This window comes from Coregonus clupeaformis, chromosome 26 (assembly GCF_020615455.1).
Source record: "Coregonus clupeaformis isolate EN_2021a chromosome 26, ASM2061545v1, whole genome shotgun sequence".
Classification (NCBI taxonomy): domain Eukaryota; kingdom Metazoa; phylum Chordata; class Actinopteri; order Salmoniformes; family Salmonidae; genus Coregonus; species Coregonus clupeaformis.
In genome coordinates this window covers 29,359,751-29,378,459 of record NC_059217.1, presented here as the reverse complement: position 1 = coordinate 29,378,459, position 18,709 = coordinate 29,359,751, and the positions used below count along the sequence as shown (strand labels likewise).

The 18,709-nt window shown below is 47.8% G+C and overlaps 1 protein-coding gene across 1 annotated transcript in view; it reads left to right on the top strand.

Moving 5' to 3' along the window:
- Positions 1-18,709, top strand: part of LOC121540610 (transcriptional enhancer factor TEF-3-like) — a 46,113-nt gene that overhangs the window by 5,733 nt on the left and 21,671 nt on the right. The window lies entirely within an intron of this gene.

Below are 18,709 nucleotides of genomic sequence, written 5' to 3'. Positions count from 1 at the left end.
TCTGAACACACCAAACATACAGCTTTCCTATTCAATTCCGTGATTAAATAGGATGACCATTTTTCTTGGAACACTCTGAACTCTGCGTCCACTTTTCTCTTTTTTGACAGAGACATATTGGGGCAATGAGGGTGCCAAAGCACATAATGTTAAAGGTAGAAGCTGTAATAAATATCGCGGGCAAAACAAAGTAGCTCATTGGCTGCACGTGCTTGACCTACTTGCTCTGCCCCGGTATAAACAGTTTGCTTGCTTAACACAATTGCTATTGCGCCATCCAGTGGACGCAATTGGAACAGCAGTTTATTTTATTGAAAAATTGCAGCGTATTTTTATACTTTACAAAATATATATATATTTTTTATTTTTTTTATTTTTTTTTAATCATCTCGCGGGCCGGATTAAACCCGTTTGCGGGCCTGATCCGGCCCGCGGGCCGTACGTTTGACACCCCTGGCATAGAGGATGTTGTTCCCACTGTGATGATTAGAACTTATCCAAACCAAAAACTGTGGATAGATGGCGGCATTCGCACAAAACTGAAAGTGCGAAGCACCACATTTAACCACGGCAAGGTGACTGGGAACATGGACGTACAAACAGTCCAGCTATGACCCCCGTAAGGCAATCAAAGAGGCAAAATGACAGTATAGGGACATAAGTGGAGTCATAATTCAATGGCTCAGACATGAGACGTACAGTACCAGTCAAAAGCTTGGACACACCTACTCATTCCAGGGTTTTTCTTTATTTTTACTATTTTCTATATTGTAGAATAATAGTGAAGATATCAAAACTTTGAAATAACACATATGGAATCATGTAGTAACCAAAAAAAGTGTTAAACAATTCAAAATATATTTTATATTTGAGATTCTTCAAAGTGGCCACCCTTTGCCTTGATGACAGCTTTGCACACTCTTAGCATTCTCTCAACCAGCTTCACCTGGAATGCTTTTCCAACAGTCTTGAAGGAGTTCCCACATATGCTGAGCACTTGTTGGCTGCTTTTCCTTCACTCTGCCGTCCGACTCATCCCAAAACATCTCAATTTGGTTGAGGTCGGGGGATTGTGGAGACCAGGTCACCTGATGCAGCACTCCATCACTCTCCTTCTGGGTAAAATAGCCCTTACACAGCCTGGAAGTGTGTTGGGTCAATGTCCTGTTGAAAACCAAACCAGATGGGATGGTGTATCGCTGCAGAATGCTGTGGTAGCCATGCTGGTTAAGTGTGCCTTGAATTCTAAATAAAGCACCCCCACACCATAACACCTCCTCCTCCATGCCTTACGATGGGAACTACACATGCAGAGATCATCCGTTCACCCACACCGCATCTCACAAAGACACGGCGGTTGGAACCAAAAATCTCAAATTTGGACTTCAGACCAAAGGACAAATTTCCTGGGTCTTAATAACTTCATAATTCTGGGTCTTCCATTCCTGTGGTGGTCCTCATGAGAGCCAGTTTCATCATAGCGCTTGATGGTTTTTTGCGACTGCACTTGAAGAAACTTTCAAAGTTCTTGAAATGTTCCGTATTGACTGACCTTCATGTCTTAAAGTAATGATGGACTGTCATTTCGCTTTGCTTATTTGAGCTGTTCTTGCCATAATATGGACTTGGTCTTTTACCAAATAGGGCTATCTTCTGTATACCCCCCTTACCTTGTCATAACACAACTGATTGGCTGAAACGCACTAAGAAGGAAAGAAATTCCACAAATTAACTTTTAAGAAGGCACACCTGTTAATTTAAATGCATTCCAGGTGACTACCTCATGAAGCTGGTTGAGAGAATGCCACAAGTGTGCAAAGCTGTCATCAAGGCAAAGGGTGGCTATTTGAAGAATCTCAAATATAAAATATATTTTGATTTGTTTAACACTTTTTTGGTTACTACATGATTCCAAATGTGTTATTTCATAGTTATGATGTCTATTATTCTACAATGTAAAAAATAGTAAAAATAAAGAAAAACCCTTGAAAAAGTAGGTGTGTCCAAACTTTTGACTGGTATACTCTGGCATTGCTCGTTCTGATATTTCTTAAATATGGGATAACATCTGCAAAATGCCCCTCTCCCCACCGGTGTGATTACTACCTCTGAGGGTTTAGAGCTTAAGGTAGTCACCTCATACAAGTACTTGGGAGTATGGCTAGACAGTACACTGTCCTTGTCTCATCACATATCCAAAGCTGCAGGCTAAGGTTAAATCTAGACTTGGTTTACTCCATCGTAATCACTCCTCTTACACCTCAGCTGCCAAACTAACCCTGATTCAGATTACCATCCTACCCATGCTAGATTACGGAGATGTAATTTATAGATCGGCAGGAAAGTGTGCTCTTGAGCGGCTAGATGTTCTTTACCATTCGGCTTTCAGATTTGCCACCAATGCTCCTTATAGGACACATCACTGCACTCTATACTTCTCTGTAAACTGTCCATCTCTGTATAACAGACACAAGACCCACTGGTTGATGCTTATTTATAAAACCCTCTTAGGCCTCACTCCCCCCTATCTGAGATACCTACTGCAGCCCTCATCCTCCTCATACAACACCCGTTCTGCCAGTCACATTATGTTAAAGGTCCCCAAATCACACATATCTCTGGGTCGCTCCTCTTTTCAGTTCGCTGCAGCTAGTGACTGGAAGGAGCTGCAAAAACCACTCAAACTGGACAGTTTTATCTCCATCTCTACATTCAAATACTAAATCATGGACACTCTTACTGACACTTGTGGCTGCTTCACGTGATATATTGTTGTCTTTACCTTTTTGCCCTTTGTGCTGTTGTCTGTGTCTAACAATGTTTGCACCATGTTTGTGCTGCTACCATGTTGTGCTGCTGCCATGTTGTTTCGCTACCGTGTTGTTGTCATGTTGTGTTGCTACCATGCTGTGTTGTTGTCTTAGGTCTCTCTTTATGTAGTGTTGTGGTGTCTGTCTTGTCGTGATGTGTGTTTTGTCCTACATTTTTATTTTTAATCTCAGGCCCCGTCCCCACAGGAGGCCTTTTGCCTCTTGGTAGGCCATCATTGTAAATAAGAATTTGTTCTTAACTGACTTGCCTAGTTAAATAAAGGTTCAATTAAAAAAATAACACATCTGTGTACGCGACCAATAAACTTTGATTTGATAGGCCACACTAGGTCTTGCTGATAGACGTCTGCTAACACATGGCTTGCGATAACGATAGCTCGTCTGCTGGTGGTGAAAAAGCAGTGGGCCCAAATGGAGGGGGTGGTTGTGTACTTTTCAGATGAGGGATGTCATTTCCCGTCACTGCGCCAGCTCCTTTAGCCATTAGCCGTTAGCCACATGCTAGGCTAACTGGGCCCGGCGAGGTCACAGCCGTCCCCTGATCAACTCTAACCCCTTATAAAGCCTGCAATAATGGGGCGGAGGAGAGGGGGCAGGTGTCACATTCTGTTTTAGGGGAAGGGAGGCTGGGGAAGGGAGGGAAGGAGGGAGGGGGAGGGTGGTGAGGGCTGGGGGGGCGTGCTGAGGTGCCCCTTCCTCCCCACGGGGGTCAGGGGCGGGTGATGCATGCCAGGGAGCACGATGGGCCGTTAGGAATGGCATGCGCTTCGAACTGGGGTTCAAGGCAGCTCCACTGTAACCCTATACCAGAATAGACGTTTACCCTTTGAGTGCCTGGAGTGAGGAGAGGGGAACAAATAAACACCAAGGTAGCGGCCGTGTCTTGTGCGGCTCCAGGGCAGTCTGCACCTGTCCCTGTTGTGTGTGTGTCTTTATGCCTCCCTCCTCTGTTCGCTGCTATTTCTGTCATTTACCAGCCCCTCATGCACACTGTCCCCCCCCCCCCCTCCCCGTCTGTCCGTCAGTCTCTCAGCGGGTCTGTCTGCCTTTCAGCTAACCTCCAACTGCTCCCCAAGTTCACCCCGGCCTCACGGTCAGCCCAAATTTACAACATGAGAAAAGAGACAAGACTGAGCCCGCTCCCCCCCTCCACACCATCAGCCCCTAAACAGCTAAGCCTCCACCCCCCCAACTGCCCCCCCTACAACCCTGTTTATCAGCCCTGTCAGGGTCATTGACAGACCTTTCGACACATTGCTACAACTCAACTCATTTCAACCTAAAGCTATGTGAATCTCGTTCTCAGGTTGAGGTTTTAAACTTAAGTATATCATTACATGAAGTGAGAGGAAAACCTATGGAAATATGTATTTTTAAATGTCCAATTCAGCCGCTTTTATCTCAACATCAAATCATTTCTGGGTAACAATTAACTGCCTTACTGTGATTGTTTTAAATTAAAATGGTCATAAAGAAACAAACATTTCTCAAGCAAGAATTTTGCTACAACTGTCTAGGAGTGGTCTGAGTGAGGAGGAGAAAACTGAAAACGATCTGTTATTGGCAGAGAGGTTTGGAACTCTCTTTCTTATTGGTCTATTAAGAAATGTGATGTCACCAGGCAGGCCAAAACTCCATCCCACCAAAACAGGCTGAAATTTCAGGCGGCCTTTTCAAGCTCTTACACTAAAAGGGCATTATCATAATTTTCAAAATTTCACAGTATTATTCCATTCTCATAATGTTGAAATATATATAAAACACAAGAAAATCACGTTTTGGACTGCACTGGACCTTTAAGATGTGTATTTAACATGGTTCCTATAGGGGGAGAGTATGTAGAGTATGTATTGCATTTCCTGTCTACAACACAGACCAAGTGCCATTTCAGAGGCAACAATGCCATATTGAGATGGGGAACCGTTAATTGTATAGTATGCGTGTGGATCCTCTTCATCCAATTGTAAAATCTTATATCGAGAGGAATGTTTTTGTCCCATATTTCATCATGCATTCATGGCATTTTTCTCATAATAGTCTGCATAGCGCTGGCCATCATGCTTATTACGCACTGCAGTTATTAGCTTGTCTATTAAGACAGTGCCACGGATATTGTGGAGGTTTTTGTGCGGCGGTCAGTCATTTGGCTTGTCATGCATTTCCAATGAAAACATTTCCTGGCTTCCATGGGTCCCTGTTGTGCTATGCCCCATCCGACTAACGTGCGGCGTGTAAAGTAACAGGGATCCACCGGGTAGAATGGCTTTTCAGAGCCGGGATGACAAATGATGTGTGTTATAGGGGAGGAGGGATGGACAGTTGGATAAGTGCTTTGCCCCAAGGTATAGGATACCCATGTAGGCCGTATATGAAAATAAGAAATGTGATAGTGGAAATGTGATGTTGGTTGTTTATTTACAGTGATTGGATAATTAAGTGATAATGCCTGAGAAGCTAGGTTTTAACCAATCAGCATTCAGGATTAGACCCACCCGTTGGATAATCACTCATAACCCTTCTTGTAATCACTTTTAGGTAAAAAGAAAAAGGCACCAGTCTTATGCCTTATGCAAAAATAACTAACATATTATCATATTTTATTCAGTCATCATGTTCTTTCACACCTGCTCTCCCGCTATACCTCCTATAGTGAAAATCAGTTTTCCCTGGCCTTCATTGCAAGGGTTTTATTGCCGACAAACATCTTGACATGTTTGTCTGTCTTGCGTATAATGCCAAAGTGCCCTGCAAGCAGAGAGTAGCAGTTTGTTCTGTCAGCTCAACCCTCATTAATAACACTGTGTGATGTAAAGGAAAGGCCCAATGGAAATAAATAATTATCCTCTTCACCCAGGTCCCAACTTTCCCAGTCAAGTGAGAGATTCACTGACAGAAGGCTGTGTGTGGCTAGTAGCCTTTTGATAAAGTGCTCCTGTGTCATGTTTTTTTGGTCATTTAAGCTAAGAGAGGACACAGAGTTCTCAGTACGGTCATCATATCATTGCTGAGTCTCCAGAGTGAGTACTAGTGCAGTGGGGTCACTGTCTGCTGTCTCCAGAGAGAGTACTTGAAGGCATGGCCAGGACAGGGGGTTGCTGGGTAGTGAGTGGGTAGTGGCGACACTTGAGCCCTCCTGAGGCTGAGGCTGGGGAGGTGCTGGGGGCACAGCACAGCAGTCACATGGGGGAGGCCCTGAGTCTGAACCTGACCCTGGCTCTGTAACCCTAGCCCCTGTCTTGACCTTCACTCTCACATGTGATAGGATCCTCTCAGGGACTTTGAGGAATCATCACTGAATTTCTGCTAAGGTGCCTCCAGAATTCAGACATGGCCGTCTGCTTGGCTCTGACATGCATCTCACCTCCGGCTAAGGCCCTGATCGAATGCTCTCTTCCATTATTTATTCCAAGATCTGACATGACTGGATAGATAGATAGATAAAAGCTACGTAATGAAACCCCTTGCCCTTGCTTACACCTATCCAATAGTGGTAAATCACTGATTACTTCTAGGATGTATTCAAACAGGCGAGGAGATGGAGAGAATATTTAAGCAACGCGGAGTGCTTGGACACAGCTCTTAGCCGTAGTATATTGGCCATATATCACAAACCCCCGAGGTGCCTTATTGCTATTATAATCTGGTTACCAACGTAATTAGAGCAGTAAAAATAAATGTGTTGTCATACCCTTTGTATATGGTCTGATATACCACGGATGTCAGCCAATTAGCATTTAGGGCTCGAACCACCCAGTTTATATTATTATGTAATCGGTGGAAGGATACAGTTCTGATGGATTCAAATGAAACTGACATTAAACAGTAAGCTACTACTGTTACAGTTATTTCACCTGTTGACGTACTGTATCTTTGAATCCTGGTCTAAGTCTTTACAGCAGGGCTGTTCAATTCTGTTCCTGGACGGCCGAAACACTTCTGTTTTTTGTTTCTACCTGGTAGTTCATTGCACTCATCTGGTGTCCCAGGCCTGAATCAGTCCCTGGTTAGAAGGAGAGGATGAAAACCAGAAGTGTTTTGGCCCTCCAGGACCGACATTAAACAGCTTTATAATAATAATAATAATATGCCATTTAGCAGACGCTTTTATCCAAAGCGACTTACAGTCATGCGTGCATACATTTTTGTGAATGGGTGGTCCCGGGGATCGAACCCACTACCTTGGCGTTACAAGCGCCGTGCTCTACCAGCTGAGCTACAGAGGACCACAGCTTTGCATGGACAGTGCCATAGCAGATAGTGTCAGTAAGAGAGAAGTTAGCTAGCCAGTGGCTTCAGAGACGGGCCTGTGTCGGGAGTCTCTACGCCACTTCACTCCACATCGCTCGGCTAGCTATGCTATCCGAGGGGAAATCGCACCCTACCAACACATTCCTGCCTGCGGCCTAAATGTGACCTTTGTTCTCGCCCAGAGACAGAGAGGCACATGTGCTTGCGGAAGCCATGCGGCTGGCAGATGTGTGTTCAGAAAGGGGCTTGCTGCGTGTGCGTGTGTGTATGCTCTCTGTCTAACAGAGATGGTTTGTGTGTTACACACAGTGGCTGGCATGTTTGGCCTCCTCCTGTCGATCCCATGGAATGCCACTGTTCAGAATAGATGGAGAGTAGATGTAAGAAGCTGGGTCATCTGTTGTCGTCTGTGCTGGAGTCTGGAGTGGCTAGTGAGGCTGGGATGGCTATGTGCAATGGTGTGAGTGGATGTCCTCTAGCGTCATGAGGGTGTGAGTATTTGTACACAGGGGTCAAGGGGTGTAGCTGCATGCGCACACATAAACACACACACACACACACACACACACACACACACATAATAACCCAGTACGCCCCCATGGGGCAGGCAGCAGAGGGAACAGATGCAGGGCCGGTGCTGCAGCAGGCAGGGCAGTCAGGGTGTTGGTATGTGAGGAATGCTCTGGGGAGGATAGAACATAGAGAGCAGGGAGAGTAGGGACTGACCGTTCAGGGCCAGAGAGGAACCCATCCTTGTGAGAGGAGGCAGATTTATGACAGGGATGGAGGGGAGGGCTGCACCTGCACCTTCGCGTGACACATCCTGTACCCACCGCTAACCCCTCTGACCTTTCCCTGAGGGTGTGAGGGTGAGGTTGCCAGGGGTGTTTCTTGGCGCTCCCAGATTATCTCTAGACCAGCCGCGTTCCCAGAGATGGACATGTAGAGTATTGTTGTTGTGGTCGGTCACTGCTCTGCTCTGGAGAACTTGGATCCTATTTCCTGATCCCAGTCTCTAACCTCCCTGACCTAAACCACTGAGTTGGCCAGGACAGGGTCTGCTGCTCTGTCGCCCCCTCTGGAGTCTGGACCCCACCCACCCAGTTGACACAGTCACACGATGATGACCTCATCATTGTGCAAATGAATGACTACTTCTCAGTGTCTCTGATCTGTCTGGATACTTTTTAAATCATACCACCCGTCCATTTCCAGGAGTGGCAGGGACATCTGATATACAGTGCATTCGGAAAGTTTTCAGACCCCTTGACTTTTTCCACATTTAGTTACGTTACAGACTTTTTCTAAAATAGATTAAATAAATAAAAATCCTCAATCGACACACAATACCCCGTAATGACAAAGCGAAAACAGGTTTTTAGAATGTTTTGCAAATTTATAAAAAAGATCAAACAGAAATACCTTATTTACATAAGTATTCAGACCCTCGAAATTGAGCTCCGGTGCATCCTGTTTCCATTGATCATCCTTGAGATGTTTTCACAACTTGATTGGAGTCCACCTGTGGTAAATTCAATTGATTGGACATGATTTGGAAAGGCACACACCTGTCTATATAAGGTCCCACAGTTGACAGTGCATGTCAGAGCAAAAACCAAGCCATGAGGTCGAAGGAATTGTCCGTTGAGCTCCGAGACAGGATTGTGTCGAGGCACAGATCTTGGGAAGGGTACCAAAAAACTTCTGCAGCATTGAAGGTCCCCAAGAACACAGTGGTCTCCATCATTCTTAAATGGAAGAAGTTTGGAACCACCAAGAATCTTCCTAGAGCTGGACGCCCGGCCAAACTGAGCAATCGGGGGAGAAGGGACTTGGTCAAGGAGGTGACTAAGAACCCGATGGTCACTATGACAGAGCTCCAGAGTTCCTCTGTGGAGATGGGATAACCTTCCAGAAGAACATCCATCTCTGCAGCATTCAACCAATCAGGTCTTTATGGTAGAGTGGCCAGACGGAAGACACTCCTCAGTAAAAGGCACATGACAGCCTGCTTGGAGTTTGCCAAAAGTCACCCAGAGGACTCTCAGACCATGAGAAACAATATTCTCTGGTCTGATGAAACCAAGATTGAACTCTTTGGCCTGAATGCCAAGCGTCACGTCTGGAGGAAACCTGGTACCATCCCTACGGTGAAGCATGGTGGTGGCAGCATCATGCTGGGGGGATGTTTTTCAGCAGCAGGGACTGTGAGACTAGTCAGGATCGAGGGAAAGATGAATGGAGCAAAGTACAGAGAGATCCTTGATGAAAACCTGCTCCAGAGTGCTCAGGATCTCAGACTGGGGGGAAAGTTCACCTTCCAACAGGACAATGACCCTAAGCACACAGCCAAGACAACGCAGGAGTCGCTTCGGGACAAGTCTCTGAATGTCCTTGAGTGGCCCAGCCAGAATCCGGCCTTGAACCCGATCGATCATTTCTGGAGAGACCTGAAAATAGTTGTGCAGCGACGCTCCCCATCCAACCTGACAGAGCTTGAGAGGATCTGCAGAGAAGAATGGCAGAAACTCCCCAAATACAGGTGTGCCAAGCTTGTAGCGTCATATCAAAGAAGGCTCAAGGCTGTAATCACTGCCAAAGGTGCTTCAACAAAGTACTGAGTAAAGGGTCTGAATACTTATGTTAATGTGATATTTCAGTTTTGGATTTTTCATAAATTTGCTAAAATTTCTAAAAACCTGTTTTTGCTTTGTCATTATGGGGTATTGTGTGTAGACTGATGAGGAAACATTTTTATTTAATCAATTTTAGAATAAGGCTGTAACGTAACAAAATGTGGGAAAAAGTCAAGAGGTCTGAATACTTTCCGAATGCACTGTAAACACATGAACACCAGCCTCTTAACAGCTCATTAATGACTAGGTTTAATGGTAACAAATACAGGATGCTAATATTGAATAGGCTGAATGGACTGGGAGGATGTCATGTGTGTAGAGACTTTGTCTGACAGTATGTGAACATAATGCTGAATCATGGCTCAAATGATTTTATAAGCACAATGCCGAAAATCTGGATTCCACTCACTATAAATGGAAGGGATCAATATCAATAGTCAATCAGAACTTTCTTAAGTTATTGAAAATATTGTGAAAATATTGTTACACTTTATATAAGTTACAATACTCATATCACTTTGTTACATGTTATCTGGAAGTCTTCTACAAACAACACAGCAGTTATAGAGTCAGACTAAGATGAAACAGAATATAGTGGTTTCCTCAAGTACAAGTTTTTGTTACTTTTTAATTCCAAATAAGTAGCCTACAGTTGAAGTCGGAAGTTTACATACTTAGGTTCAAATCAAATCAAATCAAATCAAATCGGAGTTAAAACTAATTTTTCAACCACTCCACAAATTTCTTGTTAACAAACTATAGTTTTGGCAAGTCGGTTAGGACATCTACTTTGTGCATGACACAAGTCATTTTTCCAACAATTATTTACAGACAGATTATTTCACTTCTAATTCACTGTATCACAATAAGTGCACTGTACACTAAGTTGACTGTGCCTTTAAACAGCTTGGAAAATTCCAGGAAATTCCAGTGAGGGAAAAAAGCATTTGATCCCCTGCTGATTTTGTATGTTTGCCCACTGACAAAGAAATGATCAGTCTATAATTTTAATGGTAGGTTTATTTGAACAGTGAGAGACAGAATAACAACAAAAGAATCCAGAAAAATGCATGTCAAGAATGTTATAAATTGATTTGCATTTTCATGAGGGAAATAAGTATTTGACCCCCTCTCAATCAGAAAGATTTCTGGCTCCCAGGTGTCTTTTATACAGGTAACGAGCTGAGATTAGGAGCACACTCTTAAAGGGAGTGTTCCTAATCTCAGCTTGTTACCTGTATAAGATTTCAAACTCTCCACCATGGCCAAGACCAAAGAGCTCTCCAAGGATGTCAGGGACAAGATTGTAGACCTACACAAGGCTGGAATGGGCTACAAGACCATCGCCAAGCAGCTTGGTGAGAAAGTGACAACAGTTGCTGCGATTATTCGCAAATGGAAGAAACACAAAATAACTGTCAATCTCCCTCGGACTGGGGCTCCATGCAAGATCTCACCTCGTGGAGTTGCAATGATCATGAGAACGGTGAAGAATCAGCCCAGAACTACACGGGAGGATCTTGTCAATGATCTCAAGGCAGCTGGGACCATAGTCACCAAGAAAACAATTGGTAACACTACGCCGTGAAGGACTGAAATCCAAGGTCCCCCTGCTCAAGAAGCACATATACAGGGCCGTCTGAAGTTTGCCAATGAACATCTGAATGATTCAGAGGAGAACTGGGTGAAAGTGTTGTGGTCAGATGAGACCAAAATCGAGCTCTTTGGCATCAACTCAACTCACCGTGTTTGGAGGTTGAGGAATGCTGCCTATGACCCCAAGAACACCATTCCCACCGTCAAATATGGAGGTGGAAACATTATGCTTTGAGGGTGTTTTTCTGCTAATGGGACAGGACAACTTCACCGCATCAAAGGGACGATGGACAGGGCCATGTACCGTCAAATCTTGGGTGAGAACCTCCTTCCCTCAGCCAAGGCATTGAAAATGGGTCGTGGATGGGTATTCCAGCATGACAATGACCCAAAACACACGGCCAAGGCAACAAAGGAGTGGCTCAAGAAGAAGCACATTAAGGTCCTGGAGTGGCCTAGCCAGTCTCCAGACCTTAATCCCATAGAAAATCTGTGGAGGGAGCTGAAGGTTTCGTCAGCCTCGAAACCTTAATGACTTGGAGAAGATCTGCAAAGAGGAGTGGAACAAAATCCCTCCTGAGATGTGTGCAAACCTGGTGGCCAACTACAAGAAACGTCTGACCTCTGTGATTGCCAACAAGGGTTTTGCCACCAAGTACTAAATCATGTTTTGCATGTTTTGGTCAAATACTTATTTCCCTCATTAAAATGCAAATCAATTTATAACATTTCTGACGTGTTTTTCTGGATTTTTTTGTTGTTATTCTGTCTCTCACTGTTCAAATAAACCTACCATTAAAATGATAGACTGATCATGTCTTTGTCAGTGGGCAAACGTACAAAATCAGCAGGGGATCAAATACTTTTTTCCCTCACTGTATGTCATGGCTTTATAAGCTTCTGATAGGCTAATTGACATCATTTGAGTCAATTGGAGGCGTACCTGAGGATGTATTTCAAGGCCTACCTTCAAACTCAGTGCCTCTTTGCTTGATATCATCGGAAAATTAAAAGAAATCAGCCAATACCTCAGAAAATAAATTGTAGACATCCACAAGTCTGGTTCATCCTTAGGAGCAATTTCCAAACGCCTGAAGGTACCACGTTCATCTGTACAAACAATAGTACGCAAGTATAAACACCATGGGACCATGCAGCTGTCATACCGCTCAGGAAGGAGATGCATTCTGTCTCCTAGAGATGAACGTACTTTGGTGCGAAAAGTGCAAATAAATCCCAGAACAACAGCAATGGACCATGTGAAGATGCTGGAGGAAACCGGTACAAAAGTATCTACAGTGCTATGAAAAAGTATTTGCCCCCTTTCTAATTTTCTCTACTTTTGCATATTTGTGATACTGAATGTTATCAGATCTTCAACCAAAACCTAATATTAGATAAAGGGAACGTAAGTGAACAAATAACACAACAATTACATATTTAGTTCACTTATGTTCCCTTTATCTAATATAAGGTCCTATATCGACATAACCTGAAAGGCCGCTCAGCAAGGAAGAAGCCACTGCTCCAAAACCGCCATAAAAATGCCAGACTACGGTTTGCAACTGCACATGGGGACAAAGATCGTACTTTTTGGAGAAATGTCCTCTGGTCTGATGAAACAAAAATAGAACTGTTTGGCCATAATGACCATCATTATGTTTGGAGGAAAAAGGGGGGCGCTTGCAAGCCAAAGAACACCATCCCAACCGTGAAGCACGGGGGTGGCAGCATCATGCTGTGGGGGTGCTTTGCTGCAGGAGGGACAAGTGCACTTCACAAAATAGATGGCATCATGAGGAAGGAAAATTATGTGGATATATTGAAGCAACATCTCAAGACATCAGTCAGGAAGTTAAAGCTTGGTCGCAAATGGGTCTTCCAAATGGACAATGACCCCAAGCATACTTCCAAAGTTGTGGCAAAATGGCTTAAGGACAAGAAAGTCAAGGTATTGGAGTGGCCATCACAAAGCCCTGACCTCAATCCTATAGAACATTTGTGGGCAGAACTGAAAAAGCGTGTGCGAGCAAGGAGGTCTACAAACCTGACTCAGTTACACCAGCTCTGTCAGGAGGAATGGACCAAAATTCACCCAACTTATTGTGGGAAGCTTGTGGAAGGCTACCCGAAACGTTTGACCCAAGTTAAACAATTTAAAGGCAATGCTACCAAATACTAACTGAGTGTATGTAAACTTCTGACCCACTGGGAATGTGATGAAAGAAATAAAAGCTGAAATAAATCATTCTCTCTACTATTATTCTGACATTTCACATTCTTAAAATAAAGTGGTGATCCTAACTGACCTAAGACAGGGAATGTTTACTAGGATTAAATGTCAGGAATTGTGAAAAACTGAGTTTAAATGTATTTGGCTAAGGTGTATGCAAACTTCCGACTTCAACTGTACATGTAATTTGACTTACAATGGGCTTTCTAAACTACTGGTGGTAACTTGCAAGTTGCAACAGAATAATGGGAACTTAATATTAAGTTGCGTTGCTCATTTGAGGTCAGGAAATAAGAGAAAGCTCTCTGCCTGCACCCTCATACCTTGTAGTCCTCCCACTGACATAAACATCTCTACAGCATCTGCAAGTCACCTCAGAGAACTCCCCAAGTCACCTCAGAGACCTCCCCAAGTCACCTCAGTGACCTCACAAAAAGTATTTGCCTGCTTTCAGTCAGCGACTTCAAAGTGCACAAGAAATGTGGAACACTTTTTTAATCCAAAGGGATTAAAGAAATATGCATTGAGGTGCTCAAAGAATCGGCGAGTGAGTGCACCTTATGATAAACACTGAACGCTTGAGCAGTTCCAGCCCAGAAATGAAAATAAGATTCAGAGTGAATGAGTGCCGTGACTGGGCCGTGTGTGGAGGCAGGAGACTGAGAGAAGGGTTTAAGTCCATAAAAGCCTGACACAAAGGGAGCCCTACAGCTGTGTGTGTGTGCGTGTGCGTGCGTGTGTGTGCGTGTGTGTGCGTGTGTGTGTGTGTGTGTGTGTGTGCGCATAAAGAGGTTAACATCGGCCTCCTTAATTTGACTCTTTTGTGAACATGTCGCCACTTCACAGAAAACCATCACCGCCAAATTCACCACAACGCCCTCTAATGCTTACAATTTCATAAGTCGTAAATTTGCCTGCAGTGGACAAGTCCCCTATTATACTTTAACACTGTTAGAGATTGATTAGTGGAAAGTTACTGTATGTCTGAACAAACACCATCTGCTAGAACCTTATCCGCAGCAGCGAGGTACAGAGGAGAGCTGGAGAAACTATGTTTTGCATTCCACTCTGCGGGTGCGTCCCAAACGGCACTCTATTCCCTATATAGTGCACCACCTTTGACCAGGGCCCTAGTCTATATAGGGAATAGGGTGCCATTTGGAGTGCAAGCTGAATCTGATCACTTTTATTGCCTGCCAGTGTTTCTGGGCTCCTTGGGGTTCGGGTTGCCTTTCTCGACCTGACCGGGCATTCTGATTGGTCAGACGGGGTAGGGCCGGGTTTTCTGACCCAAGTATCACTATGTGAGGAAAGTCTTACGCTGGTTGTTCCACGTTGCATTGCGTGACTGATCTCTGTGTTAATTCACATGGAGATGTGGTGTGAGAGGGAAAAATTACAGTGTTTAAGAGGTGGTACAAACTCGACTCTGTCACGATCGTCAGGGAGAGACCAATGCGCAGCGTGTTGAACGAACATGTTAACTTTATTATCTTTAGTGATAATCTACACAATAAACAAAACAAGAAACGACTCGTGAAGTCCACGGTGACAATGACCGAACACGGAACAAGAACCCACAAACACAAAAGGAAAACAGACAGTATAAATATGGCTCCCAATCAGAGACAACCAGCCAACAGCTGACACTCGTTGCCTCTGATTGGGAGTCACTCAGGCCAACATAGAAATACACAACCTAGAACCCCCAACATAGAAATAGAACACATAGAATGAACACACCCTGGCTCAACATATAGAGTCCCAGAGCCAGGGTGTGACAGTACCCCCCCCTAAAGGCGCGGACTGCGACCGCGCCTCAATAAGAGCAAAACAGGGGAGGGCTGGGTGGGCATACCTCCTCGGCGGCGGTTCTGGCTCCGGCCTTGCCCACCACCCTCCAATAATCCCCCATAGCGCCCCTGGTCCGGTCTGGCCCCGCTGGCTGGAGCTGACCTGAACGTAGCAGGAACGGCTAGCTTCAGCTCCGTTGTGGAGCAGTTGAGCGGTACCTGATTTGGCACCGATGACCCAGGCACGGGTTGTGCCGGACTGACGACGCGCACCCCTGGCTTGGTGCGTGAGGCAGGAACGGACCGGACCGGGCTGACGATGCGCACCCCTGGCTTGGTGCGTGGAGCAGCAACGGGCCGGACCGGGCTGACGATACGCACCCCTGGCTTGGTGCGTGGAGCCGAACGGGCCTCACCCGGACTGACGACTCGCACCCCTGGCTTGGTGCGTGGAGCAGCAATGGGCCGGACCGGGCTGGACGATGCGCACCCCTGGCTTGGTGCGTGGAGCCGAACGGGCTTTACCGGGCTGACGACTCGCACCCCTGGCTTGGTGCGAGTAGCAGGAACGGGCTGGACCAGGCTGACGACTCGCACCCCTGGCTTGGTGCGAGTAGCAGGAACGTTCTGGACCAGGCTGACGACTCGCACCCCTGGCTTGGTGCGAGTGGCAGGAACAGGCCGGGCCGGGCTGGCGACTCGCACCCCTGGCTTGGTGCGAGTGGCAGGAACAGGCCGGGCCGGGCTGGCGACGCGCACCGTAGGCTTGGTGCGAGTGGCAGGAACAGGCCGGGCCGGGCTGGCGACGCACACCGTAGGCTTGGTGCGAGTGGCAGGAACAGGCCGGGCCGGGCTGGCGACGCGCACCGTAGACTTGGTGCGTGGAGCAGGGACAGGCCGGGCCGGGCTGGCGACGCACCCCGTAGGCTTGGTGCGTGGAGCAGGAACAGGCCGGGCTGGGCTGGTGACGCACCCCGTAGGCTTGGTGCGTGGAGCAGGGACAGGCCGGGCTGGGCTGGCGACGCACCCCGTAGGCTTGGTGCGTGAGGCAGGAACGGACCGGACCGGGCTGACGATGCGCACCCCTGGCTTGGTGCGTGGAGCAGCAACGGGCCGGACCGGGCTGACGATACGCACCCCTGGCTTGGTGCGTGGAGCCGGAACGGGCCTCACCGGACTGACGACTCGCACCCCTGGCTTGGTGCGTGGAGCAGCAATGGGCCGGACCGGGCTGACGATGCGCACCCCTGGCTTGGTGCGTGGAGCCGGAACGGGCTTTACCGGGCTGACGACTCGCACCCCTGGCTTGGTGCGAGTAGCAGGAACGGGCTGGACCAGGCTGACGACTCGCACCCCTGGCTTGAGTGCGAGTAGCAGGAACGTTCTGGACCAGGCTGACGACTCGCACCCCTGGCTTGGTGCGAGTGGCAGGAACAGGCCGGGCCGGGCTGGCGACTCGCACCCCTGGCTTGGTGCGAGTGGCAGGAACAGGCCGGGCCGGGCTGGCGACGCGCACCGTAGGCTTGGTGCGAGTGGCAGGAACAGGCCGGGCCGGGCTGGCGACGCACACCGTAGGCTTGGTGCGAGTGGCAGGAACAGGCCGGGCCGGGCTGGCGACGCGCACCGTAGACTTGGTGCGTGGAGCAGGGACAGGCCGGGCCGGGCTGGCGACGCACCCCGTAGGCTTGGTGCGTGGAGCAGGAACAGGCCGGGCTGGGCTGGTGACGCACCCCGTAGGCTTGGTGCGTGGAGCAGGGACAGGCCGGGCTGGGCTGGCGACGCACCCCGTAGGCTTGGTGCGTGGAGCAGGGACAGGCCGGGCTGGGCTGGCGACGTACCCCGTAGGCTTGGTGCGTGGAGCAGGGACAGGCCGGGCTGGGCTGGCGACGCACACCGTAGGCTTGGTGCGTGGAGCAGGGACAGGCCGGACTGGGCTGGCGACGCACACCGTAGGCTTGGTGCGTGGAGCAGGGACAGGCCGAACCGGGCTGTGGAGACGGATAGGAGACCTGGAGTGAAGAGCGGCCACAACCCGTCCTGGCTGAATGCCTACCCTCACACACTCTGTGTGAGGCATCCGCACAGGACGTACAGGGCTGTGTACCCGTACTGGCATAACAGCACGTGACACTGGAGCAGGATATCCGGGACCGCGGAGAGGCATTGGAGACCACGAGCGTTGAGCCGGCACACTCCGTCCTGGCTGCATACCCCCCTTCGCACGACACGTGCGGGGTGCTCGCACAGGACGTACAGGACTATGCCGACCCACTCGTGGCACAGTACGCCGCTCCGCATACCGCGGAACCTGCCCCGTCCCATGCTGCCATGCCTGAGTACGGGAAGTTGATTCCGCTCTCCATCCAGGCTCCGCCAACCTGCCTTCTGGCCCCCTTAACCCGGTGGCCTCCTCTCCAAATCGCCCTGTGGCAGCCTCCTGCTGCCCAGCCGCCCATGCCGTGTGCCCCCCCCCTAAAAAATTTTTGGGGTCGCCTCTCGTCCGTCCGACGATGGCACTGCTGACGCCGCTGCTCCTCTCTCGCCAGGGCCTTAATCCTAGCCCAAGGTCCCTTGCCCCCGAGCATGTCCTCCCAGGACCACGATTTGCCCACCTGGGCCATCGCCAGCCTCTCCATCTCCTTTCCTGGCGCTTCCTCCCATGTCCAGTCTGCCTGCTCCTGGACACGCTGCTTGGTAATTTTATGGTGGGTTCTTCTGTCACGATCGTCAGGGAGAGACCAATGCGCAGCGTGTTGAACGAACATGTTAACTTTATTATCTTTAGTGATAATCTACACAATAAACAAAACAAGAAACGACTCGTGAAGTCCACGGTGACAATGACCGAACACGGAACAAGAACCCACAAACACAAAAGGAAAACAGACAGTATAAATATGGCTCCCAATCAGAGACAACCAGCCAACAGCTGACACTCGTTGCCTCTGATTGGGAGTCACTCAGGCCAACATAGAAATACACAACCTAGAACCCCCAACATAGAAATAGAACACATAGAATGAACACACCCTGGCTCAACATATAGAGTTCCAGAGCCAGGGTGTGACAGACTCTTCTACAACTAGGAGGCAGGCTGAGTGTGTGTGTGTGTGTGTGTGTGTGTGTGTGGTGTGTGTGTGTGTGTGTGTGTGTCCATATACGTGTGTGTGTGCTTGCATACGTGTGTGTGTGCGTGTGTGTGTGTGTATGTGTGTGTGTACAGGGCCAGGGAAAGAGGTGAGAGGCCACATGCCCATTGAACCAAGTCCCTTGCCCTGTAACCAGAGCCTTGATGGAGGAACAAGCCCAAGATTTACTGCAGGCTTAAAGGCATATTCAATAAACATTGACACACACACACCAGCTGCCGAG